This window comes from Schistocerca gregaria, chromosome 5 (genome assembly GCF_023897955.1).
Source record: "Schistocerca gregaria isolate iqSchGreg1 chromosome 5, iqSchGreg1.2, whole genome shotgun sequence".
Classification (NCBI taxonomy): Eukaryota; Metazoa; Arthropoda; class Insecta; order Orthoptera; family Acrididae; genus Schistocerca; species Schistocerca gregaria.
The window spans coordinates 574,492,555-574,518,950 of record NC_064924.1 but is presented as its reverse complement, the minus strand read 5'-3'; the positions used below and the strand labels follow the sequence as shown (position 1 = coordinate 574,518,950).

General features: G+C 49.2%; 33 non-coding genes across 33 annotated transcripts; all 33 read right to left on the bottom strand.

The window, feature by feature from the left end:
* Window positions 1-56: 56 nt before the first annotated feature.
* On the bottom strand, window positions 57-128 carry Trnat-cgu (transfer RNA threonine (anticodon CGU)). The gene has a single exon. It is a non-coding gene; the product is annotated as a tRNA-Thr (tRNA).
* A 689-nt stretch (window positions 129-817) lies between these two features.
* Window positions 818-891, bottom strand: Trnan-guu (transfer RNA asparagine (anticodon GUU)). The gene has a single exon. It is a non-coding gene; the product is annotated as a tRNA-Asn (tRNA).
* A 1,084-nt stretch (window positions 892-1,975) lies between these two features.
* On the bottom strand, window positions 1,976-2,049 carry Trnan-guu (transfer RNA asparagine (anticodon GUU)). Its single transcript has one exon. It is a non-coding gene; the product is annotated as a tRNA-Asn (tRNA).
* Window positions 2,050-3,133: 1,084 nt separating this feature from the next.
* Window positions 3,134-3,207, bottom strand: Trnan-guu (transfer RNA asparagine (anticodon GUU)). Its single transcript has one exon. It is a non-coding gene; the product is annotated as a tRNA-Asn (tRNA).
* Window positions 3,208-3,526: 319 nt separating this feature from the next.
* Trnat-cgu (transfer RNA threonine (anticodon CGU)) lies at window positions 3,527-3,598 on the bottom strand. Its single transcript has one exon. It is a non-coding gene; the product is annotated as a tRNA-Thr (tRNA).
* A 689-nt stretch (window positions 3,599-4,287) lies between these two features.
* Window positions 4,288-4,361, bottom strand: Trnan-guu (transfer RNA asparagine (anticodon GUU)). The gene has a single exon. It is a non-coding gene; the product is annotated as a tRNA-Asn (tRNA).
* Window positions 4,362-4,680: 319 nt separating this feature from the next.
* Window positions 4,681-4,752, bottom strand: Trnat-cgu (transfer RNA threonine (anticodon CGU)). The gene has a single exon. It is a non-coding gene; the product is annotated as a tRNA-Thr (tRNA).
* A 689-nt stretch (window positions 4,753-5,441) lies between these two features.
* Window positions 5,442-5,515, bottom strand: Trnan-guu (transfer RNA asparagine (anticodon GUU)). Its single transcript has one exon. It is a non-coding gene; the product is annotated as a tRNA-Asn (tRNA).
* Window positions 5,516-5,833: 318 nt separating this feature from the next.
* On the bottom strand, window positions 5,834-5,905 carry Trnat-cgu (transfer RNA threonine (anticodon CGU)). Its single transcript has one exon. It is a non-coding gene; the product is annotated as a tRNA-Thr (tRNA).
* Window positions 5,906-6,594: 689 nt separating this feature from the next.
* Window positions 6,595-6,668, bottom strand: Trnan-guu (transfer RNA asparagine (anticodon GUU)). Its single transcript has one exon. It is a non-coding gene; the product is annotated as a tRNA-Asn (tRNA).
* A 318-nt stretch (window positions 6,669-6,986) lies between these two features.
* Trnat-cgu (transfer RNA threonine (anticodon CGU)) lies at window positions 6,987-7,058 on the bottom strand. The gene has a single exon. It is a non-coding gene; the product is annotated as a tRNA-Thr (tRNA).
* A 689-nt stretch (window positions 7,059-7,747) lies between these two features.
* On the bottom strand, window positions 7,748-7,821 carry Trnan-guu (transfer RNA asparagine (anticodon GUU)). Its single transcript has one exon. It is a non-coding gene; the product is annotated as a tRNA-Asn (tRNA).
* A 318-nt stretch (window positions 7,822-8,139) lies between these two features.
* Trnat-cgu (transfer RNA threonine (anticodon CGU)) lies at window positions 8,140-8,211 on the bottom strand. The gene has a single exon. It is a non-coding gene; the product is annotated as a tRNA-Thr (tRNA).
* A 694-nt stretch (window positions 8,212-8,905) lies between these two features.
* Window positions 8,906-8,979, bottom strand: Trnan-guu (transfer RNA asparagine (anticodon GUU)). The gene has a single exon. It is a non-coding gene; the product is annotated as a tRNA-Asn (tRNA).
* Window positions 8,980-9,297: 318 nt separating this feature from the next.
* On the bottom strand, window positions 9,298-9,369 carry Trnat-cgu (transfer RNA threonine (anticodon CGU)). Its single transcript has one exon. It is a non-coding gene; the product is annotated as a tRNA-Thr (tRNA).
* A 689-nt stretch (window positions 9,370-10,058) lies between these two features.
* Trnan-guu (transfer RNA asparagine (anticodon GUU)) lies at window positions 10,059-10,132 on the bottom strand. The gene has a single exon. It is a non-coding gene; the product is annotated as a tRNA-Asn (tRNA).
* Window positions 10,133-10,450: 318 nt separating this feature from the next.
* On the bottom strand, window positions 10,451-10,522 carry Trnat-cgu (transfer RNA threonine (anticodon CGU)). Its single transcript has one exon. It is a non-coding gene; the product is annotated as a tRNA-Thr (tRNA).
* Window positions 10,523-11,216: 694 nt separating this feature from the next.
* Trnan-guu (transfer RNA asparagine (anticodon GUU)) lies at window positions 11,217-11,290 on the bottom strand. Its single transcript has one exon. It is a non-coding gene; the product is annotated as a tRNA-Asn (tRNA).
* Window positions 11,291-11,608: 318 nt separating this feature from the next.
* Window positions 11,609-11,680, bottom strand: Trnat-cgu (transfer RNA threonine (anticodon CGU)). Its single transcript has one exon. It is a non-coding gene; the product is annotated as a tRNA-Thr (tRNA).
* Window positions 11,681-12,369: 689 nt separating this feature from the next.
* Trnan-guu (transfer RNA asparagine (anticodon GUU)) lies at window positions 12,370-12,443 on the bottom strand. Its single transcript has one exon. It is a non-coding gene; the product is annotated as a tRNA-Asn (tRNA).
* Window positions 12,444-12,761: 318 nt separating this feature from the next.
* Trnat-cgu (transfer RNA threonine (anticodon CGU)) lies at window positions 12,762-12,833 on the bottom strand. Its single transcript has one exon. It is a non-coding gene; the product is annotated as a tRNA-Thr (tRNA).
* Window positions 12,834-13,522: 689 nt separating this feature from the next.
* Window positions 13,523-13,596, bottom strand: Trnan-guu (transfer RNA asparagine (anticodon GUU)). The gene has a single exon. It is a non-coding gene; the product is annotated as a tRNA-Asn (tRNA).
* Window positions 13,597-13,914: 318 nt separating this feature from the next.
* Trnat-cgu (transfer RNA threonine (anticodon CGU)) lies at window positions 13,915-13,986 on the bottom strand. Its single transcript has one exon. It is a non-coding gene; the product is annotated as a tRNA-Thr (tRNA).
* A 689-nt stretch (window positions 13,987-14,675) lies between these two features.
* Window positions 14,676-14,749, bottom strand: Trnan-guu (transfer RNA asparagine (anticodon GUU)). Its single transcript has one exon. It is a non-coding gene; the product is annotated as a tRNA-Asn (tRNA).
* Window positions 14,750-15,067: 318 nt separating this feature from the next.
* Window positions 15,068-15,139, bottom strand: Trnat-cgu (transfer RNA threonine (anticodon CGU)). The gene has a single exon. It is a non-coding gene; the product is annotated as a tRNA-Thr (tRNA).
* A 694-nt stretch (window positions 15,140-15,833) lies between these two features.
* On the bottom strand, window positions 15,834-15,907 carry Trnan-guu (transfer RNA asparagine (anticodon GUU)). Its single transcript has one exon. It is a non-coding gene; the product is annotated as a tRNA-Asn (tRNA).
* Window positions 15,908-16,225: 318 nt separating this feature from the next.
* Trnat-cgu (transfer RNA threonine (anticodon CGU)) lies at window positions 16,226-16,297 on the bottom strand. Its single transcript has one exon. It is a non-coding gene; the product is annotated as a tRNA-Thr (tRNA).
* Window positions 16,298-17,191: 894 nt separating this feature from the next.
* Trnat-cgu (transfer RNA threonine (anticodon CGU)) lies at window positions 17,192-17,263 on the bottom strand. Its single transcript has one exon. It is a non-coding gene; the product is annotated as a tRNA-Thr (tRNA).
* Window positions 17,264-17,952: 689 nt separating this feature from the next.
* Window positions 17,953-18,026, bottom strand: Trnan-guu (transfer RNA asparagine (anticodon GUU)). The gene has a single exon. It is a non-coding gene; the product is annotated as a tRNA-Asn (tRNA).
* A 318-nt stretch (window positions 18,027-18,344) lies between these two features.
* On the bottom strand, window positions 18,345-18,416 carry Trnat-cgu (transfer RNA threonine (anticodon CGU)). The gene has a single exon. It is a non-coding gene; the product is annotated as a tRNA-Thr (tRNA).
* A 689-nt stretch (window positions 18,417-19,105) lies between these two features.
* On the bottom strand, window positions 19,106-19,179 carry Trnan-guu (transfer RNA asparagine (anticodon GUU)). Its single transcript has one exon. It is a non-coding gene; the product is annotated as a tRNA-Asn (tRNA).
* A 318-nt stretch (window positions 19,180-19,497) lies between these two features.
* Window positions 19,498-19,569, bottom strand: Trnat-cgu (transfer RNA threonine (anticodon CGU)). The gene has a single exon. It is a non-coding gene; the product is annotated as a tRNA-Thr (tRNA).
* A 694-nt stretch (window positions 19,570-20,263) lies between these two features.
* On the bottom strand, window positions 20,264-20,337 carry Trnan-guu (transfer RNA asparagine (anticodon GUU)). The gene has a single exon. It is a non-coding gene; the product is annotated as a tRNA-Asn (tRNA).
* Between the last annotated feature and the right edge of the window lie 6,059 nt (window positions 20,338-26,396).

Genomic DNA, 26,396 nt, shown 5'->3' with positions numbered 1-26,396 from the left:
TGATAGATATTGCTCGAGGTAGCTCCGCACAATGCAGGAAAGTTAAAAAAACTGGATGCCTTCTGTGAGGTTCGAACTCACGACTCCTGGTTTACGAGACCAGTGCTCTACCACTGAGCTAAGAAGGCGGCAGCTTTGGATATGCGAGCTATCCCCGAATTCTCACTTCATCACACTGAATCTTGCAGCCCTCGACCAGATAATTGATTTGGCGCACTGCTGCTGCTGGGAGTGTCCACATTGCCGTTCTCCAAATCTCTCGAGTGTTTCGCCCTTACGATCGGCGACGACCGTCAGGCCACCAAAAGTTTGCGGTCTGCAATTTCTTGTCCTAGTGCACAGCTTGTGGGATAACGTGGCTCGACTGCGAAATGAGCCTTTCGGCTCCACTCTCTGGCTACAGTTTGCTGTTGTTCACAGTGGCACTGGCGTTGCCCATGGGGCTTCATGTAAGGCGACTGCACGTCGCTCGGCCAACAGCGGCCTACTGCAGACCGACACTTAAGAGACACAAAATACAAATCGACATCGAGAGACAGGCCCTGTCATATGGCACTCGCGACGCATACGCTGAAATTGAATGTAAATAAAACGTCTTTTGTAGTGGGCGTCGATCCACTGCAGTGTCACACATGGTGAATAAATAGTAAAACAGTAGAACGTCTGTGTAGGGCCATGTTTTTACCTACTGTGCCACCTGCCTGAATGTGTGTAAGCATCTGTGGCATCACTCCTTCGCAGCCAAATTGCCACACTAGCTGTGTATCTCTAACAAAGTTGATGTATGTCCTCACCTCGGTGACGGATAAAACGATTTCGCCCCCGGGTGGGCTCGAACCACCAACCTTTCGGTTAACAGCCGAACGCGCTAGCCGATTGCGCCACGGAGGCGTCGACTTTGGCTCACTTGTGCAATCTATATCAACGCAATTCGTACACATTCTGCAGGAATCTCGCAGAATGGTAGCATCTGCTTATGCCCCTTCACATGGTTAACGTGCATGCACACTGTAGCGACGCTCATAAACGAATGACATTATGCTACAAAATGCATACAAACCACTGTTCTGCCTATGCATTCAGAAAACCTCCTAGGCCAGTAGAATACTTGTCATAGGTTGTAGAACATCCCTTTCATTCAGTGTACTGCCATGTGATAGATATTGCTCGAGGTAGCTCCGCCCGTTGCAGGAATGTTAAAAAAAATGGATGCCTTCTGTGAGGTTCGAAGTCACGACTCCTGGTTACGAGACCAGTGCTCTACCACTGACCTAAGAAAGCGGCAGCTCTGAATATGCGAGCTGTCCTCGAATTCTCACTTCATCACACTGAATCTTGCAGCCCTCGACCAGATAATTGATTTGGCGCACTGCTACTGCTGGGAGTGTCCACATTGCCGTTCTCCAAATCTCTCGACTGTTTCGCCCTTACGATCGGCGACGACCATCAGGCCACCAAAAGTTTGCGGTCTGCAATGTCTTGTCCTAGTACACAGCTTGTGGGATAACGTGGCTCGACTGCGAAATGCGCCTTTCGGCTCCACTCTCTGGCTACAGTTTGCTGTTGTTCACAGTGGCACTGGCGTTGCCCATGGGGCTTCATGTAAGGCGACTGCACGTCGCTCGGCCAACAGCGGCCTACTGCAGACCGACACTTAAGAGACACAAAATACAAATCGACATCGAGAGACACGCCCTGTCATATGGCACTCGCGACGCATACGCTGAAATTGAATGTAAATAAAACGTCTTTTGTAGTGGGCGTCGCTCCACTGCAGTGTCACACATGGTGAATAAATAGGAAAGGAAAACAGTAGAACACCTGTGTAGGGCCATGTTTTTACCTACTGTGCCACCTGCCTGAATGTGTATAAGCATCTGTGGCATCACTCCTTCGCAGCCAAATTGCCACACTAGCTGTGTATCTCTAACAAAGTTGATGTATGTCCTCACCTCGGTGACGGATAAAACGATTTCGCACCCGGGTGGGCTCGAACCACCAAACTTTCGGTTAACAGCCGAACGCGCTAGCCGATTGCGCCACGGAGGCGTCGACTTTGGCACACTTTTGCTCTCTATATCAACGCAATTCGTACACATTCTGCAGGAATCTCGCAGAATGGTAGCATCTGCTTATGCCTCTTCACATGGATAACGTGCATGCACACTGTAGCGACGCTCATAAACGAATGACATTATACTACAAAATGCATACAAACCACTGTTCTGCCTATGCATTCAGAAAACCTCCTAGGCCAGTAGAATACTTGTCATAGGTTGTAGAACATCCCTTTCATTCAGTGTACTGCCATGTGATAGATATTGCTCGAGGTAGCTCCGCACGTTGCAGGAAAGTTAAAAAAATGGATGCCTTCTGTGAGGTTCGAACTCACGACTCATGGTTTACGAGACCAGTGGTCTAGCACTGAGCTAAGAAAGCGGCAGCTATGAATTTGCAGGCTATCCACGAATTCACACTTCATCACACTGAATCTTGCAGCCCTCGACCAGATAATTGATTTGGCGCACTGCTGCTGCTGGGAGTGTCCACATTGCCGTTCTCCAAATCTCTCGAGTGTTTCGCCCTTACGATCGGCGACGACCGTCAGGCCACCAAAAGTTTGCGGTCTGCAATTTCTTGTCCTAGTGCACAGCTTGTGGGATAACGTGGCTCGAATGCGAAATGCGCCTTTCGGCTCCACTCTCTGGCTACAGTTTGCTGTTGTTCACAGTGGCACTGGCGTTGCCCATGGGGCTTCATGTAAGGCGACTGCACGTCGCTCGGCCAACAGCGGCCTACTGCAGACCGACACTTAAGAGACACAAAATACAAATCGACATCGAGAGACAGGCCCTGTCTTATGGCACTAGCGACGTATACGCTGAAATTGAATGTAAATAATACGTCTTTTGTAGTGGGCGTCGCTCCACTGCAGTGTCACACATGGTGAATAAATAGGAAAGGAAAACAGTAGAACACCTGTGTAGGGCCATGTTTTTACCTACTGTGCCACCTGCCTGAATGTGTATAAGCATCTGTGGCATCACTCCTTCGCAGCCAAATTGCCACACTAGCTGTGTATCTCTAACAAAGTTGATGTATGTCCTCACCTCGGTGACGGATAAAACGATTTCGCCCCCGGGTGGGCTCGAACCACCAACCTTTCGGTTAACAGCCGAACGCGCTAGCCGATTGCGCCACGGAGGCGTCGACCTTGGCTCACTTGTACAATCTATATCAACGCAATTCGTACACATTCTGCAGGAATCTCGCAGAATGGTAGCATCTGCTTATGCCCCTTCACATGGTTAACGTGCATGCACACTGTAGCGACGCTCATAAACGAATGACATTATGCTACAAAATGCATACAAACCACTGTTCTGCCTATGCATTCAGAAAACCTCCTAGGCCAGTAGAATACTTGTCATAGGTTGTAGAACATCCCTTTCATTCAGTGTACTGCCATGTGATAGATATTGCTCGAGGTAGCTCCGCACAATGCAGGAAAGTTAAAAAAACTGGATGCCTTCTGTGAGGTTCGAACTCACGACTCCTGGTTTACGAGACCAGTGCTCTACCACTGAGCTAAGAAGGCGGCAGCTTTGAATATGCGAGCTATCCCCGAATTCTCACTTCATCACACTGAATCTTGCAGCCCTCGACCAGATAATTGATTTGGCGCACTGCTGCTGCTGGGAGTGTCCACATTGCCGTTCTCCAAATCTCTCGAGTGTTTCGCCCTTACGATCGGCGACGACCGTCAGGCCACCAAAAGTTTGCGGTCTGCAATTTCTTGTCCTAGTGCACAGCTTGTGGGATAACGTGGCTCGACTGCGAAATGAGCCTTTCGGCTCCACTCTCTGGCTACAGTTTGCTGTTGTTCACAGTGGCACTGGCGTTGCCCATGGGGCTTCATGTAAGGCGACTGCACGTCGCTCGGCCAACAGCGGCCTACTGCAGACCGACACTTAAGAGACACAAAATACAAATCGACATCGAGAGACAGGCCCTGTCATATGGCACTCGCGACGCATACGCTGAAATTGAATGTAAATAAAACGTCTTTTGTAGTGGGCGTCGATCCACTGCAGTGTCACACATGGTGAATAAATAGGAAAACAGTAGAACGTCTGTGTAGGGCCATGTTTTTACCTACTGTGCCACCTGCCTGAATGTGTGTAAGCATCTGTGGCATCACTCCTTCGCAGCCAAATTGCCACACTAGCTGTGTATCTCTAACAAAGTTGATGTATGTCCTCACCTCGGTGACGGATAAAACGATTTCGCCCCCGGGTGGGCTCGAACCACCAACCTTTCGGTTAACAGCCGAACGCGCTAGCCGATTGCGCCACGGAGGCGTCGACCTTGGCTCACTTGTACAATCTATATCAACGCAATTCGTACACATTCTGCAGGAATCTCGCAGAATGGTAGCATCTGCTTATGCCCCTTCACATGGTTAACGTGCATGCACACTGTAGCGACGCTCATAAACGAATGACATTATGCTACAAAATGCATACAAACCACTGTTCTGCCTATGCATTCAGAAAACCTCCTAGGCCAGTAGAATACTTGTCATAGGTTGTAGAACATCCCTTTCATTCAGTGTACTGCCATGTGATAGATATTGCTCGAGGTAGCTCCGCACAATGCAGGAAAGTTAAAAAAACTGGATGCCTTCTGTGAGGTTCGAACTCACGACTCCTGGTTTACGAGACCAGTGCTCTACCACTGAGCTAAGAAGGCGGCAGCTTTGGATATGCGAGCTATCCCCGAATTCTCACTTCATCACACTGAATCTTGCAGCCCTCGACCAGATAATTGATTTGGCGCACTGCTGCTGCTGGGAGTGTCCACATTGCCGTTCTCCAAATCTCTCGAGTTTTTCGCCCTTACGATCGGCGACGACCGTCAGGCCACCAAAAGTTTGCGGTCTGCAATTTCTTGTCCTAGTGCACAGCTTGTGGGATAACGTGGCTCGACTGCGAAATGCGCCTTTCGGCTCCACTCTCTGGCTACAGTTTGCTGTTGTTCACAGTGGCACTGGCGTTGCCCATGGGGCTTCATGTAAGGCGACTGCACGTCGCTCGGCCAACAGCGGCCTACTGCAGACCGACACTTAAGAGACACAAAATACAAATCGACATCGAGAGACAGGCCCTGTCATATGGCACTCGCGACGCATACGCTGAAATTGAATGTATATAAAACGTCTTTTGTAGTGGGCGTCGCTCCACTGCAGTATCTTACATGGTGAATAAATAGGAAAACAGTAGAACGTCTGTGTAGGGCCATGTTTTTACCTACTGTGCCACCTGCCTGAATGTGTGTAAGCATCTGTGGCATCACTCCTTCGCAGCCAAACTGCCACACTAGCTGTGTATCTCTAACAAAGTTGATGTATGTCTTCACCTCGGTGACGGATAAAACGAATTCGCCCCCGGGTGGGCTCGAACCACCAACCTTTCGGTTAACAGCCGAACGCGCTAGCCGATTGCGCCACGGAAGCGTCGACTTTCGCTCACTTGTGCAATCTATATCAACGCAATTCGTACATATTCTGCAGGAATCTCGCAGAATGGTAGCATCTGCTTATGCCCCTTCACATGGTTAACGTGCATGCACACTGTAGCGACGCTCATAAACGAATGACATTATGCTACAAAATGCATACAAACCACTGTTCTGCCTATGCATTCAGAAAACCTCCTAGGCCAGTAGAATACTTGTCATAGGTTGTAGAACATCCCTTTCATTCAGTGTACTGCCATGTGATAGATATTGCTAGAGGTAGCTCCGCACGTTGCAGGAAAGTTAAAAAAATGGATGCCTTCTGTGAGGTTCGAACTCACGACTCCTGGTTTACGAGACCAGTGCTCTACCACTGAGCTAAGAAGGCGGCAGCTTTGAATATGCGAGCTATCCCCGAATTCTCACTTCATCACACTGAATCTTGCAGCCCTCGACCAGATAATTGATTTGGCGCACTGCTGCTGCTGGGAGTGTCCACATTGCCGTTCTCCAAATCTCTCGAGTGTTTCGCCCTTACGATCGGCGACGACCGTCAGGCCACCAAAAGTTTGCGGTCTGCAATTTCTTGTCCTAGTGCACAGCTTGTGGGATAACGTGGCTCGACTGCGAAATGCGCCTTTCGGCTCCACTATCTGGCTACAGTTTGCTGTTGTTCACAGTGGCACTGGCGTTGCCCATGGGGCTTCATGTAAGGCGACTGCACGTCGCTCGGTCAACAGCGGCCTACTGCAGACCGACACTTAAGAGACACTAAATACAAATCGACATCGAGAGACATGCCCTGTCATATGGCACTCGCGACGCATACGCTGAAATTGAATGTAAATAAAACGTCTTTTGTAGTGGGCGTCGCTCCACTGCAGTGTCACACATGGTGAATAAATAGGAAAACAGTAGAACGTCTGTGTAGGGCCATGTTTTTACCTACTGTGCCACCTGCCTGAATGTGTATAAGCATCTGTGGCATCACTCCTTCGCAGCCAAATTGCCACACTAGCTGTGTATCTCTAACAAAGTTGATGTATGTCCTCACCTCGGTGACGGATAAAACGAATTCGCCCCCGGGTGGGCTCGAACCACCAACCTTTCGGTTAACAGCCGAACGCGCTAGCCGATTGCGCCACGGAGGCGTCGACTTTGGCTCACTTGTGCAATCTATATCAAATTAATTCGTACACATTCTGCAGGAATCTCGCAGAATGGTAGCATCTGCTTATGCCCCTTCACATGGTTAACGTGCATGCACACTGTAGCGACGCTCATAAACGAATGACATTATGCTACAAAATGCATACAAACCACTGTTCTGCCTATGCATTCAGAAAACCTCCTAGGCCAGTAGAATACTTGTCATAGGTTGTAGAACATCCCTTTCATTCAGTGTACTGCCATGTGATAGATATTGCTCGAGGTAGCTCCGCACGTTGCAGGAAAGTTAAAAAAATGGATGCCTTCTGTGACGTTCGAACTCACGACTCCTGGTTTACGAGACCAGTGCTGTACCACTGAGCTAAGAAGGCGGCAGATTTGAATATGCGAGCTATCCCCGAATTCTCACTTCATCACACTGAATCTTGCAGCCCTCGACCAGATAACTGATTTGGCGCACTGCTGCTGCTGGGAGTGTCCACATTGCCGTTCTCCAAATCTCTCGAGTGTTTCGCCCTTACGATCGGCGACGACCGTCAGGCCACCAAAAGTTTGCGGTCTGCAATTTCTTGTCCTAGTGCACAGCTTGTGGGATAACGTGGCTCGACTGCGAAATGCGCCTTTCGGCTCCACTCTCTGGCTACAGTTTGCTGTTGTTCACAGTGGCACTGGCGTTGCCCATGGGGCTTCATGGAAGGCGACTGCACGTCGCTCGGCCAACAGCGGCCTACTGCAGACCGACACTTAAGAGACACAAAATACAAATCGACATCGAGAGACAGGCCCTGTCATATGGCACTCGCGACGCATACGCTGAAATTGAATGTAAATAAAACGTCTTTTGTAGTGGGCGTCGCTCCACTGCAGTGTCGCACATGGTGAATAAATAGGAAAACAGTAGAACGTCTGTGTAGGGCCATGCTTTTACCTACTGTGCCACCTGCCTGAATGTGTGTAAGCATCTGTGGCATCACTCCTTCGCAGCCAAATTGCCACACTAGCTGTGTATCTCTAACAAAATTGATGTATGTCCTCACCTCGGTGACGGATAAAACGATTTCGCCCCCGGGTGGGCTCGAACCACCAACCTTTCGGTTAACAGCCGAACGCGCTAGCCGATTGCGCCACGGAGGCGTCGACTTTCGCTCCCTTGTGCAATCTATATCAACGCAATTCGTACACATTCTGCAGGAATCTCGCAGAATGGTAGCATCTGCTTTTGCCCCTTCACATGGTTAACGTGCATGCACACTGTAGCGACGCTCATAAACGAATGACATTATGCTACAAAATGCATACAAACCACTGTTCTGCCTATGCATTCAGAAAACCTCCTAGGCCAGTAGAATACTTGTCATAGGTTGTAGAACATCGCTTTCATTCAGTGTACTGCCATGTGATAGATATTGCTCGAGGTAGCTCCGCACGTTGCAGGAAAGTTAAAAAAATGGATGCCTTCTGTGTGGTTCGAACTCACGACTCCTGGTTTACGAGACCAGTGCTCTACCACTGAGCTAAGAAGGCGGCAGCTTTGAATATGCGAGCTATCCCCGAATTCTCACTTCATCACACTGAATCTTGCAGCCCTCGACCAGATAATTGATTTGGCGCACTGCTGCTGCTGGGAGTGTCCACATTGCCGTTCTCCAAATCTCTCGAGTGTTTCGCCCTTACGATCGGCGACGACCGTCAGGCCACCAAAAGTTTGCGGTCTGCAATTTCTTGTCCTAGTGCACAGCTTGTGGGATAACGTGGCTCGACTGCGAAATGCGCCTTTCGGCTCCACTATCTGGCTACAGTTTGCTGTTGTTCACAGTGGCACTGGCGTTGCCCATGGGGCTTCATGTAAGGCGACTGCACGTCGCTCGGCCAACAGCGGCCTACTGCAGACCGACACTTAAGAGACACAAAATACAAATCGACATCGAGAGACAGGCCCTGTCATATGGCACTCGCGACGCATACGCTGAAATTGAATGTAAATAAAACGTCTTTTGTAGTGGGCGTCGCTCCACTGCAGTGTCACACATGGTGAATAAATAGGAAAGGAAAACAGTAGAACACCTGTGTAGGGCCATGTTTTTACCTACTGTGCCACCTGCCTGAATGTGTATAAGCATCTGTGGCATCACTCCTTCGCAGCCAAATTGCCACACTAGCTGTGTATCTCTAACAAAGTTGATGTATGTCCTCACCTCGGTGACGGATAAAACGATTTCGCCCCCAGGTGGGCTCGAACCACCAACCTTTCGGTTAACAGCCGAACGCGCTATCCGATTGCGCCACGGAGGCGTCGACTTTCGCTCACTTGTGCAATCTATATCAACGCAATTCGTACACATTCTGCAGGAATCTCGCAGAATGGTAGCATCTGCTTTTGCCTCTTCACATGGATAACGTGCATGCACACTGTAGCGACGCTCATAAACGAATGACATTATACTACAAAATGCATACAAACCACTGTTCTGCCTATGCATTCAGAAAACCTCCTAGGCCAGTAGAATACTTGTCATAGGTTGTAGAACATCCCTTTCATTCAGTGTACTGCCATGTGATAGATATTGCTCGAGGTAGCTCCGGACGTTGCAGGAAAGTTAAAAAAATGGATGCCTTCTGTGAGGTTCGAACTCACGACTCCTAGTTTACGAGACCAGTGCTCTACCACTGAGCTAAGAAGGCGGCAGCTTTGGATATGCGAGCTATCGCCGAATTCTCACTTCATCACACTGAATCTTGCAGCCCTCGACCAGATAATTGATTTGGCGCACTGCTGCTGCTGGGAGTGTCCACATTGCCGTTCTCCAAATCTCTCGAGTGTTTCGCCCTTACGATCGGCGACGACCGTCAGGCCACCAAAAGTTTGCGGTCTGCAATTTCTTGTCCTAGTGCACAGCTTGTGGGATAACGTGGCTCGACTGCGAAATGCGCCTTTCGGCTCCACTCTCTGGCTACAGTTTGCTGTTGTTCACAGTGGCACTGGCGTTGCCCATGGGGCTTCATGTAAGGCGACTGCACGTCGCTCGGCCAACAGCGGCCTACTGCAGACCGACACTTAAGAGACACAAAATACAAATCGACATCGAGAGACAGGCCCTGTCATATGGCACTCGCGACGCATACGCTGAAATTGAATGTATATAAAACGTCTTTTGTAGTGGGCGTCGCTCCACTGCAGTGTCTTACATGGTGAATAAATAGGAAAACAGTAGAACGTCTGTGTAGGGCCATGTTTTTACCTACTGTGCCACCTGCCTGAATGTGTGTAAGCATCTGTGGCATCACTCCTTCGCAGCCAAACTGCCACACTAGCTGTGTATCTCTAACAAAGTTGATGTATGTCTTCACCTCGGTGACGGATAAAACGATTTCGCCCCCGGGTGGGCTCGAACCACCAACCTTTCGGTTAACAGCCGAACGCGCTAGCCGATTGCGCCACGGAAGCGTCGACTTTCGCTCACTTGTGCAATCTACATCAACGCAATTCGTACATATTTTGCAGGAATCTCGCAGAATGGTAGCATCTGCTTATGCCCCTTCACATGGTTAACGTGCATGCACACTGTAGCGACGCTCATAAACGAATGACATTATGCTACAAAATGCATACAAACCACTGTTCTGCCTATGCATTCAAAAAACCTCCTAGGCCAGTAGAATACTTGTCATAGGTTGTAGAACATCCCTTTCATTCAGTGTACTGCCATGTGATAGATATTGCTCGAGGTAGCTCCGCACGTTGCAGGAAAGTTAAAAAAATGGATGCCTTCTGTGACGTTCGAACTCACGACTCCTGGTTTACGAGACCAGTGCTCTACCACTGAGCTAAGAAGGCGGCAGCTTTGAATCTGCGAGCTATCCCCGAATTCTCACTTCATCACACTGAATCTTGCAGCCCTCGACCAGATAATTGATTTGGCGCACTGCTGCTGCTGGGAGTGTCCACATTGCCGTTCTCCAAATCTCTCGAGTGTTTCGCCCTTACGATCGGCGACGACCGTCAGGCCACCAAAAGTTTGCGGTCTGCAATTTCTTGTCCTAGTGCACAGCTTGTGGGATAACGTGGCTCGACTGCGAAATGCGCCTTTCGGCTCCACTATCTGGCTACAGTTTGCTGTTGTTCACAGTGGCACTGGCGTTGCCCATGGGGCTTCATGTAAGGCGACTGCACGTCGCTCGGCCAACAGCGGTCTACTGCAGACCGACACTTAAGAGACACAAAATACAAATCGACATCGAGAGACATGCCCTGTCATATGGCACTCGCGACGCATACGCTGAAATTGAATGTAAATAAAACGTCTTTTGTAGTGGGCGTCGCTCCACTGCTGTGTCACACATGGTGAATAAATAGGAAAGGAAAACAGTAGAACGGCTGTGTAAGGCCATGTTTTTACCTACTGTGCCACCTGCCTGAATGTGTATAAGCATCTGTGGCATCACTCCTTCGCAGCCAAATTGCCACACTAGCTGTGTATCTCTAACAAAGTTGATGTATGTCCTCACCTCGGTGACGGATAAAACGATTTCGCCCCCGGGTGGGCTCGAACCACCAACCTTTCGTTTAACAGCCGAACGCGCTAGCCGATTGCGCCACGGAGGCGTCGACTTTGGCTCACTTGTGCAATCTATATCAACGCAATTCGTGCACATTCTGCAGGAGTCTCGCAGAATGGTAGCATCTGCTTTTGCCTCTTCACATGGATAACGTGCATGCACACTGTAGCGACGCTCATAAACGAATGACATTATACTACAAAATGCATACAAACCACTGTTCTGCCTATGCATTCAGAAAACCTCCTAGGCCAGTAGAATACTTTTCATAGGTTGTAGAACATCCCTTTCATTCAGTGTACTGCCATGTGATAGATATTGCTCGAGGTAGCTCCGCACGTTGCAGGAAAGTTAAAAACATGGATGCCTTCTGTGAGGTTCGAACTCACGACTCCTGGTTTACGAGACCAGTGCTCTACCACTGAGCTAAGAAGGCGGCAGCTTTGGATATGCGAGCTATCCCCGAATTCTCACTTCATCACACTGAATCTTGCAGCCCTCGACCAGATAATTGATTTGGCGCACTGCTGCTGCTGGGAGTGTCCACATTGCCGTTCTCCAAATCTCTCGAGTGTTTCGCCCTTACGATCGGCGACGACCGTCAGGCCACCAAAAGTTTGCGGTCTGCAATTTCTTGTCCTAGTGCACAGCTTGTGGGATAACGTGGCTCGACTGCGAAATGCGCCTTTCGGCTCCACTCTCTGGCTACAGTTTGCTGTTGTTCACAGTGGCACTGGCGTTGCCCATGGGGCTTCATGTAAGGCGACTGCACGTCGCTCGGCCAACAGCGGCCTACTGCAGACCGACACTTAAGAGACACAAAATACAAATCGACATCGAGAGACAGGCCCTGTCATATGGCACTCGCGACGCATACGCTGAAATTGAATGTAAATAAAACATCTTTTGTAGTGGGCGTCGCTCCACTGCAGTGTCACACATGGTGAATAAATAGGAAAACAGTAGAACGTCTGTGTAGGGCCATGTTTTTACCTACTCTGCCACCTGCCTGAATGTGTGTAAGCATCTGTGGCATCACTCCTTCGCAGCCAAATTGCCACACTAGCTGTGTATCTCTAACAAAGTTGATGTATGTCCTCACCTCGGTGACGGATAAAACGATTTCGCCCCCGGGTGGGCTCGAACCACCAACCTTTCGGTTAACAGCCGAACGCGCTAGCCGATTGCACCACGGAGGCGTCGACTTTGGCTCACTTGTGCAATCTATATCAACGCAATTCGTACACATTCTGCAGGAATCTCGCAGAATGGTAGCATCTGCTTATGCCCCTTCACATGGTTAACGTGCATGCACACTGTAGCGACGCTCATAAACGAATGACATTATGCTACAAAATGCATACAAACCACTGTTCTGCCTATGCATTCAGAAAACCTCCTAGGCCAGTAGAATACTTGTCATAGGTTGTAGAACATCCCTTTCATTCAGTGTACTGCCATGTGATAGATATTGCTCGAGGTAGCTCCGCACGTTGCAGGAAAGTTAAAAAAATGGATGCCTTCTGTGAGGTTCGAACTCACGACTCCTGGTTTACGAGACCAGTGCTCTACCACTGAGCTAAGAAGGCGGCAGTTTTGGATATGCGAGCTATCCCCGAATTCTCACTTCATCACACTGAATCTTGCAGCCCTCGACCAGATAATTGATTTGGCGCACTGCTGCTGCTGGGAGTGTCCACATTGCCGTTCTCCAAATCTCTCGAGTGTTTCGCCCTTACGATCGGCGACGACCGTCAGGCCACCAAAAGTTTGCGGTCTGCAATTTCTTGTCCTAGTGCACAGCTTGTGGGATAACGTGGCTCGACTGCGAAATGCGCCTTTCGGCTCCACTCTCTGGCTACAGTTTGCTGTTGTTCACAGTGGCACTGGCGTTGCCCATGGGGCTTCATGTAAGGCGACTGCACGTCGCTCGGCCAACAGCGGCCTACTGCAGACCGACACTTAAGAGACACAAAATACAAATCGACATCGAGAGACAGGCCCTGTCATATGGCACTCGCGACGCATACGCTGAAATTGAATGTAAATAAAACATCTTTTGTAGTGGGCGTCGCTCCACTGCAGTGTCACACATGGTGAATAAATAGGAAAACAGTAGAACGTCTGTGTAGGGCCATGTTTTTACCTACTGTGCCACCTGACTGAATGTGTGTAAGCATCTGTGGCATCACTCCTTCGCAGCCAAATTGCCACACTAGCTGTGTATCTCTAACAAAGTTGATGTATGTCCTCACCTCGGTGACGGATAAAACGATTTCGCCCCCGGGTGGGCTCGAACCACCAACCTTTCGGTTAACAGCCGAACGCGCTAGCCGATTGCGCCACGGAGGCGTCGACTTTGGCTCACTTGTGCAATCTATATCAACGCAATTCGTACACATTCTGCAGGAATCTCGCAGAATGGTAGCATCTGCTTATGCCCCTTCACATGGTTAACGTGCATGCACACTGTAGCGACGCTCATAAACGAATGACATTATGCTACAAAATGCATACAAACCACTGTTCTGCCTATGCATTCAGAAAACCTCCTAGGCCAGTAGAATACTTGTCATAGGTTGTAGAACATCCCTTTCATTCAGTATACTGCCATGTGATAGATATTGCTCGAGGTAGCTCCGCACGTTGCAGGAAAGTTAAAAAAATGGATGCCTTCTGTGAGGTTCGAACTCACGACTCCTGGTTTACGAGACCAGTGCTCTACCACTGAGCTAAGAAGGCGGCAGCTTTGAATATGCGAGCTATCCCCGAATTCTCACTTCATCACACTGAATCTTGCAGCCCTCGACCAGATAATTGATTTGGCGCACTGCTGCTGCTGGGAGTGTCCACATTGCCGTTCTCCAAATCTCTCGACTGTTTCGCCCTTACGATCGGCGACGACCGTCAGGCCACCAAAAGTTTGCGGTCTGCAATTTCTTGTCCTAGTGCACAGCTTGTGGGATAACGTGGCTCGACTGCGAAATGCGCCTTTCGGCTCCACTCTCTGGCTACAGTTTGCTGTTGTTCACAGTGGCACTGGCGTTGCCCATGGGGCTTCATGTAAGGCGACTGCACGTCGCTCGGCCAACAGCGGTCTACTGCAGACCGACACTTAAGAGACACAAAATACAAATCGACATCGAGAGACAGGTCCTGTCATATGGCACTCGCGACGCATACGCTGAAATTGAATGTAAATAAAACGTCTTTTGTAGTGGGTGTCGCTCCACTGCAGTGTCACACATGGTGAATAAATAGGAAAACAGTAGAACGTCTGTGTAGGGACATGCTTTTACCTACTGTGCCACCTGCCTGAATGTGTATAAGCATCTGTGGCATCACTCCTTCGCAGCCAAATTGCCACACTAGCTGTGTATCTCTAACAAAGTTGATGTATGTCCTCACCTCGGTGACGGATAAAACGATTTCGCCCCCGGGTGGGCTCGAACCACCAACCTTTCGTTTAACAGCCGAACGCGCTAGCCGATTGCGCCACGGAGGCGTCGACTTTGGCTCACTTGTGCAATCTATATCAACGCAATTCGTACACATTCTGCAGGAATCTCGCAGAATGGTAGCATCTGCTTTTGCCTCTTCACATGGATAACGTGCATGCACACTGTAGCGACGCTCATAAACGAATGACATTATACTACAAAATGCATACAAACCACTGTTCTGCCTATGCATTCAGAAAACCTCCTAGGCCAGTAGAATACTTGTCATAGGTTGTAGAACATCCCTTTCATTCAGTGTACTGCCATGTGATAGATATTGCTCGAGGTAGCTCCGCACGTTGCAGGAAAGTTAAAAAAATGGATGCCTTCTGTGAGGTTCGAACTCACGACTCCTGGTTTACGAGACCAGTGCTCTACCACTGAGCTAAGAAGGCGGCACCTTTGAATATGCGAGCTATCCCCGAATTCTCACTTCATCACACTGAATCTTGCAGCCCTCGACCAGATAATTGATTTGGCGCACTGCTGCTGCTGGGAGTGTCCACATTGCCGTTCTCCATATCTCTCGAGTGTTTCGCCCTTACGATCGGCGACGACCATCAGGCCACCAAAAGTTTGCGGTCTGCAATTTCTTGTCCTAGTGCACAGCTTGTGGGATAACGTGGCTCGACTGCGAAATGCGCCTTTCGGCCCCACTATCTGGCTACAGTTTGCTGTTGTTCACAGTGGCACTGGCGTTGCCCATGGGGCTTCATGTAAGGCGACTGCACGTCGCTCGGCCAACAGCGGCCTACTGCAGACCGACACTTAAGAGACACAAAATACAAATCGACATCGAGAGACAGGCCCTGTCATATGGCACTCGCGATGCATATGCTGAAATTGAATGTAAATAAAACGTCTTTTGTAGTAGGCGTCGCTCCACTGCAGTGTCACACATGGTGAATAAATAGGAAAGGAAAACAGTAGAACACCTGTGTAGGGCCATGTTTTTACCTACTGTGCCACCTGCCTGAATGTGTATAAGCATCTGTGGCATCACTCCTTCGCAGCCAAATTGCCACACTAGCTGTGTATCTCTAACAAAGTTGATGTATGTCCTCACCTCGGTGACGGATAAAACGATTTCGCCCCCGGGTGGGCTCGAACCACCAACCTTTCGTTTAACAGCCGAACGCGCTAGCCGATTGCGCCACGGAGGCGTCGACTTTGGCTCACTAGTGCAATCTATATCAACGCAATTCGTACACATTCTGCAGGAATCTCGCAGAATGGTAGCATCTGCTTTTGCCTCTTCACATGGATAACGTGCATGCACACTGTAGCGACGCTCATAAACGAATGACATTATACTACAAAATGCATACAAACCACTGTTCTGCCTATGCATTCAGAAAACCTCCTAGGCCAGTAGAATACTTGTCATAGGTTGTAGAACATCCCTTTCATTCAGTGTACTGCCATGTGATAGATATTGCTCGAGGTAGCTCCGCACGTTGCAGGAAAGTTAAAAAAATGGATGCCTTCTGTGAGGTTCGAACTCACGACTCCTGGTTTACGATACCAGTGCTCTACCACTGAGCTAAGAAGGCGGCAGCTTTGGATATGCGGGCTATCCCCGAATTCTCACTTCATCACACTGAATCTTGCAGCCCTCGACCAGATAATTGATTTGGCGCACTGCTGCTGCTGGGAGTGTCCACATTGCCGTTCTCCAAATCTCTCGACTGTTTCGCCCTTACGATCGGCGACGACCGTCAGGCCACCAAAAGTTTGCGGTCTGCAATTTCTTGTCCTAGTGCACAGCTTGTGGGATAACGTGGCTCGACTGCGAAATGCGCCTTTCGGCTCCACTCTCTGGCTACAGTTTGCTGTTGTTCACAGTGGCACTGGCGTTGCCCATGGGGCTTCATGTAAGGCGACTGCACGTCGCTCGGCCAACAGCGGCCTACTGCAGACCGACACTTAAGAGACACAAAATACAAATCGACATCGAGAGACAGGCCCTGTCATATGGCACTCGCGACGCATACGCTGAAATTGAATGTAAATAAAACGTCTTTTGTAGTGGGCGTCGCTCCACTGCAGTGTCACACATGGTGAATAAATAGGAAAACAGTAGAACGTCTGTGTAGGGCCATGCTTTTACCTACTGTGCCACCTGCCTGAATGTGTGTAAGCATCTGTGGCATCACTCCTTCGCAGCCAAATTGCCACACTAGCTGTGTATCTCTAACAAAGTTGATGTATGTCCTCACCTCGGTGACGGATAACGTGCATGCACACTGTAGCGACGCTCATAAACGAATGACATTATACTACAAAATGCATACAAACCACTGTTCTGCCTATGCATTCAGAAAACCTCCTAGGCCAGTAGAATACTTGTCATAGGTTGTAGAACATCCCTTTCATTCAGTGTACTGCCATGTGATAGATATTGCTCGAGGTAGCTCCGCACGTTGCAGGAAAGTTAAAAAAATGGATGCCTTCTGTGAGGTTCGAACTCACGACTCCTGGTTTACGAGACCAGTGCTCTACCACTGAGCTAAGAAGGCGGCAGCTTTGAATATGCGAGCTATCCCCGAATTCTCACTTCATCACACTGAATCTTGCAGCCCTCGACCAGATAATTGATTTGGCGCACTGCTGCTGCTGGGAGTGTCCACATTGCCGTTCTCCAAATCTCTCGACTGTTTCGCCCTTACGATCGGCGACGACCGTCAGGCCACCAAAAGTTTGCGGTCTGCAATTTCTTGTCCTAGTGCACAGCTTGTGGGATAACGTGGCTCGACTGCGAAATGCGCCTTTCGGCTCCACTCTCTGGCTACAGTTTGCTGTTGTTCACAGTGGCACTGGCGTTGCCCATGGGGCTTCATGTAAGGCGACTGCACGTCGCTCGGCCAACAGCGGCCTACTGCAGATCGACACTTAAGAGACACAAAATACAAATCGACATCGAGAGACAGGCCCTGTCATATGGCACTCGCGACGCATACGCTGAAATTGAATGTAAATAAAACGTCTTTTGTAGTGGGCGTCGCTCCACTGCAGTGTCACACATGGTGAATAAATAGGAAAACAGTAGAACGTCTGTGTAGGGCCATGCTTTTACCTACTGTGCCACCTGCCTGAATGTGTGTAAGCATCTGTGGCATCTCTCCTTCGCAGCCAAATTGCCACACTAGCTGTGTATCTCTAACAAAGTTGATGTATGTCCTCACCTCGGTGACGGATAAAACGATTTCGCCCCCGGGTGGGCTCGAACCACCAACCTTTCGGTTAACAGCCGAACGCGCTAGCCGATTGCGCCACGGAGGCGTCGACTTTGGCTCAGTTGTGCAATCTATATCAACGCAATTCGTACACATTCTGCAGGAATCTCGCAGAATGGTAGCATCTGCTTTTGCCCCTTCACATGGTTAACGTCCATGCACACTGTAGCGACGCTCATAAACGAATGACATTATGCTACAAAATGCATACAAACCACTGTTCTGCCTATGCATTCAGAAAACCTCCTAGGCCAATAGAATACTTGTCATAGGTTGTAGAACATCCCTTTCATTCAGTGTACTGCCATGTGATAGATATTGCTCGAGGTAGCTCCGCACGTTGCAGGAAAGTTAAAAAAATGGATGCCTTCTGTGAGGTTCGAACTCACGACTCCTGGTTTACGAGACCAGTGCTCTACCACTGAGCTAAGAAGGCGGCAGCTTTGGATATGCGAGCTATCCCCGAATTCTCACTTCATCACACTGAATCTTGCAGCCCTCGACCAGATAATTGATTTGGCGCACTGCTGCTGCTGGGAGTGTCCACATTGCCGTTCTCCAAATCTCTCGAGTGTTTCGCCCTTACGATCGGCGACGACCGTCAGGCCACCAAAAGTTTGCGGTCTGCAATTTCTTGTCCTAGTGCACAGCTTGTGGGATAACGTGGCTCGACTGCGAAATGCGCCTTTCGGCTCCACTCTCTGGCTACAGTTTGCTGTTGTTCACAGTGGCACTGGCGTTGCCCATGGGGCTTCATGTAAGGCGACTGCACGTCGCTCGGCCAACAGCGGCCTACTGCAGACCGACACTTAAGAGACACAAAATACAAATCGACATCGAGAGACAGGCCCTGCCATATGGCACTCGCGACGCATACGCTGAAATTGAATGTAAACAAAACGTCTTTTGTAGTGGGCGTCGCTCCACTGCAGTGTCACACATGGTGAATAAATAGGAAAACAGTAAAACGTCTGTGTAGGGCCATGCTTTTACCTACTGTGCCACCTGCCTGAATGTGTGTAAGCATCTGTGGCATCACTCCTTCGCAGCCAAATTGCCACACTAGCTGTGTATCTCTAACAAAGTTGATGTATGTCCTCACCTCGGTGACGGATAAAACGATTTCGCCCCCGGGTGGGCTCGAACCACCAACCTTTCGGTTAACAGCCGAACGCGCTAGCCGATTGCGCCACGGAGGCGTCGACTTTGGCTCACTTGTGCAATCTATATCAACGCAATTCGTACACATTCTGCAGGAATCTCGCAGAATGGTAGCATCTGCTTTTGCCCCTTCACATGGTTAACGTGCATGCACACTGTAGCGACGCTCATAAACGAATGACATTATGCTACAAAATGCATACAAACCACTGTTCTGCCTATGCATTCAGAAAACCTCCTAGGCCAATAGAATACTTGTCATAGGTTGTAGAACATCCCTTTCATTCAGTGTACTGCCATGTGATAGATATTGCTCGAGGTAGCTCCGCACGTTGCAGGAAAGTTAAAAAAATGGATGCCTTCTGTGAGGTTCGAACTCACGACTCCTGGTTTACGAGACCAGTGCTCTACCACTGAGCTAAGAAGGCGGCAGCTTTGGATATGCGAGCTATCCCCGAATTCTCCCTTCATCACACTGAATCTTGCAGCCCTCGACCAGATAATTGATTTGGCGCACTGCTGCTGCTGGGAGTGTCCACATTGCCGTTCTCCAAATCTCTCGAGTGTTTCGCCCTTACGATCGGCGACGACCGTCAGGCCACCAAAAGTTTGCGGTCTGCAATTTCTTGTCCTAGTGCACAGCTTGTGGGATAACGTGGCTCGACTGCGAAATGCGCCTTTCGGCTCCACTCTCTGGCTACAGTTTGCTGTTGTTCACAGTGGCACTGGCGTTGCCCATGGGGCTTCATGTAAGGCGACTGCACGTCGCTCGGCCAACAGCGGCCTACTGCAGATCGACACTTAAGAGACACAAAATACAAATCGACATCGAGAGACAGGCCCTGTCATATGGCACTCGCGACGCATACGCTGAAATTGAATGTAAATAAAACGTCTTTTGTAGTAGGCGTCGCTCCACTGCAGTGTCACACATGGTGAATAAATAGGAAAGGAAAACAGTAGAACACCTGTGTAGGGCCATGTTTTTACCTACTGTGCCACCTGCCTGAATGTGTATAAGCATCTGTGGCATCACTCCTTCGCAGCCAAATTGCCACACTAGCTGTGTATCTCTAACAAAGTTGATGTATGTCCTCACCTCGGTGACGGATAAAACGATTTCGCCCCCGGGTGGGCTCGAACCACCAACCTTTCGTTTAACAGCCGAACGCGCTAGCCGATTGCGCCACGGAGGCGTCGACTTGGACTCACTAGTGCAATCTATATCAACGCAATTCGTACACATTCTGCAGGAATCTCGCAGAATGGTAGCATCTGCTTTTGCCTCTTCACATGGATAACGTGCATGCACACTGTAGCGACGCTCATAAACGAATGACATTATACTACAAAATGCATACAAACCACTGTTCTGCCTATGCATTCAGAAAACCTCCTAGGCCAGTAGAATACTTGTCATAGGTTGTAGAACATCCCTTTCATTCAGTGTACTGCCATGTGATAGATATTGCTCGAGGTAGCTCCGCACGTTGCAGGAAAGTTAAAAAAATGGATGCCTTCTGTGAGGTTCGAACTCACGACTCCTGGTTTACGAGACCAGTGCTCTACCACTTTTTTTTTTTTTTTTAGCATTAAAAACGACCTCTCGATCTGCAGTCGAATGCTCTACGACTTTTTTTTTTTTTTTTCTTTTGGACTTTCTGCATGCGAAGCAGACACTCTACCACTTTTTTTTTTTTTATTTTTTTTTTATATATATATCTTTCTTCTGTGAGGATGGAACTTACGAACCCTGGTTTATCAGACCAGCGCTCTACCACTTTTTTTTTTTTTTTATTTTTAAATTCCGTTCCGCCCAGCGTGTGGCTCGAACCAACGACCCTGGGATTAAGAGTCTGACGCTCTACCGACTTTTTTTTTTTTTTTTATTTTTCTCTACCACTTTTTTTTATTTTATTTTTTTTATGTAAGTCCTTAACCACTTTTTTTTTCTTATCCATTTTTTTTAATTCCGACCCCTTATCCATTTTTTTTGTTTTTTTTTAGTTTTTTTTTTTTTTTTTTGTTCGTTGTAATTTGTATATTCGTTTGTTTTCTATCCATCTTCTTTGCTCGTTTCTGCTGTCTGTTTTGCGCTTTTGTTTCATGCAAAATACACCAAATTTAATATGTCGTAGAAATAACTGCTCCTGGGAAGGACATATTCTTGATCTCATACGTTGCTTTATTCAGAATCACAATGAGACAAATGGAAGTCTTTGCAGTGAGTATAACCTTGACTATAGTACAGGAAAAACGAATTGTTATAACAGATATTCATGTTATCCACGTCCTACTTCATCTCAAGGACGATGTGAAGAAAATTTTGAAATGTTGACTGATACCGGTGCCCATATTGGTTGGTTGTGCGCCAGTGTTGGTGTGAGAGATATACTTGAAAATCTAAGACATTAGGCGCACTGCCGGACAGAATATAGTGGATAAAATGTCCCATAAGCCATAGGTAGCTGTTATGTTTGGCTGCAGGGAAGAGTCGGTAGTCCGGGCGCAGAATGTCGTGGATCTGAATCGCATGAGGCGCAGTCCGGTTGAGCACAGCGAGTTTTTTGCGCGTCCAATTCCAGATGTGCACTTGATCCTTGCAGACAAACAGATGTGCAATAGTCTCAACCATGTGGCACAAGTCGCAGTAGGGACTGGGTGCAAGATTAATCCTGTGCCGCTTTTCTTTCGTCGGAATAGTGTCAGCGACCACGTCATACCATTTGGAGCGGACATCTGTCGGAAGCGTTGGATTATGGATGTTAGCCCAAACGAGGGACCAATTGCAAGCCGGATACTTCTTTTCCAAGGGGCCAGGCAGTGACGGCCGAAGTAAGTGGCGGTACAGTTTTACCGTCGGCTTCTTGAAAAGCTCGTCGTCGAGATAGCTACTTTCAAGGTAATACAGTGCTATATGTTGAAAGTGCGGGCCGACGTGGCCAATGTCCACAGGCGGAGATATATTGCGGGGGCGGGACAGTTGATAGAGCCGCTTCGTGACGGTGTCCTCGCTGGCGGTGAGTATCTGCCATGAGCGTTTCAGATACAGGGCTAGGGCATGAATGCCGGGGTTTTTCAAGCCAAGGCCTCCCATATCGCATGGCAGTGCTGTTGTGGTGAAGGAAACCTTAAAAATATTGAGCTTCCAGACGTACCAGGCGGCCGCCGCTAGGAGTGATCTTGCTACTGTGGGTGGCATAGGTAGGACGGCGGCAACAAATTGTAATTTGGAGAGGGCATAAGAGTTGACGAAAAAGGCTCGCTGCAGACGATCGAGGTGTCGCATGTTCTGGTCGCGCAGGAGTGCTTTTATCGCCTGAATTTTGGGTATCCAATTTTTGTGAGACATGTCCAGTGGCCGGGCCGTAACGTAGAGACCAAGGTGTTTTCTAGTCTGTACACAGGGCAGCCAAGCGTCGCCTGTGATAGGTCGTTCTTGACCAAGCGTTAAGGCGGCGGATTTATTGACGTTTAACATGGCACCACTATCTCTTTGGAATTCCTCAAGAATGCGTTTCGCTGCGGTGACATCGCGAACGCCGTTAAGAAGCACGCTGACATCGTCTGCGTAAGCTTGGACCACAGACTTGATACCATAAAACTGGAATCCAGGGAGGCTATGATGTAGATGGCGCAACAAGGGTTCCATGAGGATCGCATAGAGCGTCGTTGAAAGTGGACAGCCTTGCTTGATACCCCGTGAGAGCTGGACGTACTCCGTCAATGTATTATTGATCAGGAAGCGTGTACGGGTACCACTGATACAGTTGTTGATGAGGTGGATAAAATTAAGACTGAAGCCCATTGATTCCATCACGCCGCTGAGATAGTGATAGTCAGCTCGATCGTAAGCCTTATCGAAGTCAAGAAATGCTATGGCCATAGGAGTGCGGGTGGCCCAGGTGAGGGAGACGAGATCCCGATATAGCGCCAAAATGGTGGACAGCGACCGACCACGGATCGCACTCATTTGGTATGGTCCCAGAAGATAGGGTAACAGCTGCCGTAATCGGGCATTGAGGGCGCGCGTCAGAAGCTTAAAGTCGGCATTGAGCAGAGTAATGGGCCGCAGATCTTTGGTGGTGGTCGGCGTCGGCGTCTTAGGTATTAAAACAGTTAACCCTTCTGTGAAGGCTGGGGGTAGAGCAATCCCACGTAGTACTTCATTGTACATCTCTGTGAGTTCGTCCCCTAATATAGGCCAGTATTTGACGTAAAACTCGACAGAGAGCCCGTCCGTGCCCGGAGATTTATTTCGTGGCGCAGCAAGCAGGGCATCCTTCAGTTCTTCTTTGGTAAAGGGAGCAAGCAGGTCCCGATTGAGGTCGTCGGTAATGCAGTACGGCGGGGGTCCAGAATGATACCATTCTCGCACTTTCTCATGTGGTACACCAGCACAGGTGTAAAGTGCAGCAAAGTGGTTGGTAACATGGTTTTTGATGTCTCGCTGTAGGGTATAACAAGCACCGTCTGCATCCTGCAACTTATGAATAAGTTTCCTACGCGCTGCACGTAACTGTTGGACGATATGATGGACTGACGTCTGCTGTTGCGGCAAGTTTGTGGAGTCACGTGCTCGAATCTGGTGGCCGACGGCAGTGCAGCCCGTCAAGGATGTAATCTTGGCTTGGAGTCTGCGTACGTGCGTGATGTTATTAGGCACCTGATGATAATCCCGGTACAATTCTCGCAGGGCACAGAAATAGAATTCAGTGATTTCCTTCTCACCGCGAGCGCGAATCCGGGCGTGGTGCTTGATGCAAGTAATGAGTTTCCCCTTTGCATGAAGCGTCCACCAATCAATCCACGTGGAATACGTGGGCCTGCTTGATGTTACGGAGTGCCAAACTGACCGGATCTCATGCTCTAAAGTGACGTCTTGTAAGAGGCGACAGTTGAGTTGCCATCGTCCGAAGCCTCTATAAACTTTCTGCGGTGAGTGATTAAAGACGATGTGGTAAGCGATATGGTCACTGAAATTAACGGGCCAATATTCGCAAGTTCCCACGTCGGCTAAAAGACCGCGTTGCACATATATGCGATCTAACCTGCTGGAAGATGTCTGCGTAAAGTGAGTAAAGGCAACTTCATCTGGGTGTAAGGTCGCCCACGTGTCGACTGACTGCAATTCTGTAACCAGTGTTAGCAGTTCCTGGCTGAAGTTGAAGTTCGGCGTTTGATCGGTGCGGCGCAATACGCAGTTAAAGTCACCACCCATAATAATACGCAGACGCAAGTCGGTGATTAGATTCGCTATCTCTCCCGTGTAAAACTCCCTCCTCGCCGCTCGCGCGTTGGAACCGGAAGGGGCGTACACATTAAGAAGGAGTACATCATGGAACTGTGCGGCAATGCCTCGTCCGGTAGGTAACATGGACAAACAAGAACATTCAATGCCTTCCCGATACAGAATGATCGTACCTGCCTCCGTCCCTATATTGACAATGGCGTCATAACCGGGGACGTCGGCTAGGAGTGGAGTCAGTGCTTCCTGTACGAACAGAATATCTATATCAGCGGCCCGTAAATAATGTCGAAGGCTGTGGATTTTTGCTTGAGAGACAATGCAGTTAACATTTATGGTAGAAATCTTATAGGATTGTCGTGAACGGAGCGATGTGGGATGAGTGGTCATCTACAGATGAAAACAGGTACGATTTTTATCCCTTCATCAGTCGTCCGCTTCGGAGGTCGTATAAGTCTAGACGTCGCCGTCCGTGGACGCTGCATTGCGCCGAGACGTAAGCAGCGTATCACCAGTTGCCATCGGTTCTTCACGCTCGGGATTGCCAGTCATATCTTCAATATCATCCGCCCAATTATCGACAGACACAGCCGTCGTCGCGCCTGCTGCAGCAGTTCCGGAACCGCATTGCGGGCCGTCACCCTGCACATCTGCAACTTGGGCCGTCCGCGGTGGTGCACTAATATGTGCCCTCCCCGTGTCAAGGTTGGATACATCATCGTCAATATTCATGGGTGAGGCCAACGACGGAAGATAATCTTCGGTCCCCGAAGTGTCATCGCAGATCATGCGGCCCGCGTGTTTGGCCTTTTCACGCAAGGGAGGTGCCGATTGAGCTGCCGCCGGACGAGCGATCCGACGTTTCTTGTGCTTTTTCGGGGAGGACTCACTGACAGAGGCTTCCGCATTCTTTAAAGGAAGAGGAAGAGCCTCTGTCTCTTGCTGGCTGTCAGTAGCAGTAGTGGCCGCCTCCACAACGTCAACCCTGGCTTCCTCACGTGAGGCGTCACGGGGCACCGCGGCTAGTAAGCCAGCGACCGGCAAGGCTTCCTGAGCGGTAGAGATTTCCATAGGTACATCTCCGTCATTCGTAACATCGGCCACACTAAGTCCGACTTCCGCAGCCGACGCAGTGGGTGTATTTGCACGGACCGCCGCTACATAAGTAGTCGGTAATATTGTCGGTTGCGGGGGAGGGCCCAGTTCACCCGCAGGCAGCTGCGTTACACGTCGTTGGATGCACTGTGCCCGGACGTGTCCCGTGGAATTACAGCCTGAACATGTACGAGGCTGTCCCTCATATATGATTATCGCCCTATATCCACAAATCGTTAGGTAGGACGGAATATGCCGTTGCAATTCGATCTTAATTTGCCGCACACCGTTCAAAACAGGGTACTTATGGAACGGGGCCCACTTTTCGGCAATGTTACTGATAATTTTGCCGTAGGACTTAATAGAAGCATTAATTTGTTCAGGCGAGATTTCAAAAGGCAACTCGAAAATCCTGACGGTACGAATACCAAGACCAGCGTGGACAACAGTCACCTCACCAACATTCCCGTCACTGTGTCGAAATTTATAGGTACCGCCACATGAATCGATGATTTTGTCGCACAATTCTGGGTCACGCAATTTGATATAAACTGTGCTACTGACAATAGACAAATGGATACCAATGATATCGGTGGGAGGCAATTTAACGTCTTCATCGAGAAATCGTTCGACTTCGTAATATTTCGGTCGAGAAAAACTTCCATCAAACATAAACTTCAAAGTATCTTTCCGCTCTGGGTGATCCATGTTAGGTTCTATTCGTTACAAACAAGATGTTTGCGCGCCGCAACGGCCCTCGACTCACCACGTGCAGCACCGCAGGCCGCAGCTGAGCATGTAAACAACGCTCCAGGCACGTCCGACCTGCACGACGGCCGCGCCTCGACTGGACCACTGAGCTAAGAAGGCGGCAGCTTTGAATATGCGAGCTATCCCCGAATTCTCACTTCA